We start from the raw sequence: 2,898 nt of genomic DNA, 5'->3' as shown, positions 1-2,898 counted from the left end.
CCAAAACACTAGCTGCAATATCCACAGAGAGGTAAGGAATGGTATTTAAAAATAATATTTAGAGAATGTTTAAAGGATATTGGCCATAAATTAAACACAAAAATTGAAATAATAAATTTCAAGATAAAAAATATAGTAATCCTTACTCACAAAAATAGTAGAGTTGGAAGACTAAAACAAAGGGAATATCTCAAGGAAGTATGGCAAGGAAACTCAGTAATAAAACTTACTGAGAAGCTAATAGAAAATGAGAAGACTCATTGAGGAAGTCTAACATCCAAATAATGGGACTGCTGAAAAGAAACAAAAGAGAGAGGAAAAGAAAAGAGAAATGATAACTCAAAACTAAAGCACAAGTGTTTTGAGTTAAAAAGGGCCTACTAGGTGTCTTAGCAAAACACACCAAGTCACAGCATTGTAATGAAATGCTGCATTTCTTCAGGCAGAGAATAAAGAAAGAAAAAGGCAAGCATCATATATAATTAGGATTACATTCCTGTTGGATCTGTCATAGTAACGCTACAGGCTAGAAGACAACGATGAAAATGAAGAATTATGTTCTGAGGGACATTGATTTCCTATCTGGATCAATACCTCACCTCACAATTAATTAAAACCATTTTCATTATATAAGACCACACAGTTATCTTCCATGTATCTTTTTTAAAGAAGTTATAAGAGGAATTTGTCCACCAAAACAAAAAAGTAAACAAAGAAAGAAAAAAACATATGTGATAAATCAGGAAAGAGAAGAGAGAGTGAAGGGGAAAGGTGGATTCTAAGGGAATATTAATGGGGTTAGTAAAGGAAATTACATGATAATCACTATTCAACCAGCTCTGACTGGAGGAAGTCAGAGAACTTGAGGTAAAACCTCCAGAAGATCTTCCAGAATCCTTAATGTGTTTGAATGAATTGGGAGGAAATTTACATGAATCAGGGAGAGCTGAATTGTAAGTACATATACAATAATGCATATTAAATATATACATAAAAGAATACATAAACAATAAAATAAAAATAATACATAAAAATAAAGCATTTTATAACATCAGGGAAAACAAAATACTTTTATAGTAAGGAAAATAATCTGGCTAACTGTCTTCACTTTGAATATCATTTGTTTAATAGTGATAATGTAAGCACCATTCATCCAAGCATGTTACAGTATAATTTTGTTGTGAATCTCAAGTAATTGGAAGGATTGTGGGTGTGAGGGAGGGAAGAGGTCCTGAGGTGTATGGAAGATATGTAAACTTCATCGTCCATAGTGGAAGTCACATGAGGATGAATGAAAGCCAAAAATCAAGCAGCAGTGATATAACCAAATTACTAAAATATATGGAGTTATTTATCAAACACTCAAAAAATAATTGAAAATAGCTATTTTTAAGAAGCAACAGATAAACATAATGAAGCAAGACAAAGAAACTTCTGTTTTATTGTTGATTTGTTTTTTAAAATAAAGTTTTTGAAGAAATATAAATTTAATCGTTTTAATATAAACGAAATGTGCAAAACCAAATTCTGGCAGAACTGCTGAGAAAATGGAAAGGAAAGAGACTTGTGAGAAGCAGGGTGGGGACACTTAAGCTTTGATTCAATATATGGCAAAAGTGAAGAAAGATGAAGGCATGGCAGTGCAAAATGTGTATTTGTCACAATATTACTTCCTCAATAAATTTCAGAAATGGTTCAAATATGCAAAAATATATATATTTCTTCTGAAGCTGAATAAACAGCTTTTGTGTTGGCACAACAAGAAAATGCAGATAACTTGAATGTATATGTAATTTCTTGTTGTTTCCAAACACTTTACAATAAACATTTTTATTTAGCTTTTACAACACTCATATGAGTCTGTCAGGGTAGAAATGATTGCTCACAGTTTGCATTTGAGCAAATTTTGGACGACACGACTGAAGACATCACCAAGTTGGGGAATACAGACCAGTATTGGTACCACTGTTCTTTGTCCACTGCATTTGCTTTAAATACAAAATTATCATTTTTCTAAACTTTTGTTTCTTTTGCATTATGGGAGAAATACAGTATTGTTTTACATTTGAGAAGCTCTCAAATGTAACACAATAAAGATTGGAAAATGTTATCGATAGGTTTAATATTTTTTACTCTATTTTCAGATTTTTCTTTTCTCCCACTTCATTTAATTGCCTCTCTTTAATAGACAAAATTAATTCTCTGAATGCAAGGCAAAATTAGACTATTGATGTAATTACATATTTTTGTGTGCTAACCTTCTTTTTGCTACTCCTTAAGCTGGGATATCTTGTGGTCTATTTAATTAAAGAATTAGACTCCATTTCCATAGACTTTTCCACCAGAGTTACAGCACAAAGCACAGATGCAGACTGTTCCTCTTAAGTCATTCTTTTAGTTTCTGGTTAGCCAAAAGTCTGTGCCACATAGGAAAGTCTCCACTGAAACAGAAATAGGTGATCAAGCCAGCAACAAGTTGAATGTGAATTTGCAAGGTCTTTGAAATGCACTGAGAGATCATACAATCTACTGTTGGTACACTGAGTCTCTTGAACACATAGCTATGGATTCATATAAAGACTTGAAATTAAATAAACATTTAAAAAGGATTTGCTCATTGAGTTGCTGAGCAGAACAGGTATGAAGAGCCACAACTGTATCGTGGGAAGCTACACTGCTGTGATGTGAAGATTCTGGGTTTTGCAGTCACACTGGCCTGGCTTTGAATACTGGCCTGTCTCCTTCTAGCTAGCAAACTTGAAAACATTACTTAATCTCTCTAAATCTGTGCTTCCTCATCATAAAACAAAACCATGATCATCATCTCATGGACTGTTGAAAAATTAATCAAGATGAGGTACAGAAAGAAATTATCAGTACCTGGTATAGTGTAAGCAC

This window comes from Carlito syrichta, unplaced genomic scaffold, assembly GCF_000164805.1.
Source record: "Carlito syrichta isolate Samal-C Ts95f unplaced genomic scaffold, Tarsius_syrichta-2.0.1 Scaffold289238, whole genome shotgun sequence".
NCBI classification, from domain to species: domain Eukaryota; kingdom Metazoa; phylum Chordata; class Mammalia; order Primates; family Tarsiidae; genus Carlito; species Carlito syrichta.
This window is presented reverse-complemented; position numbering follows the sequence as displayed.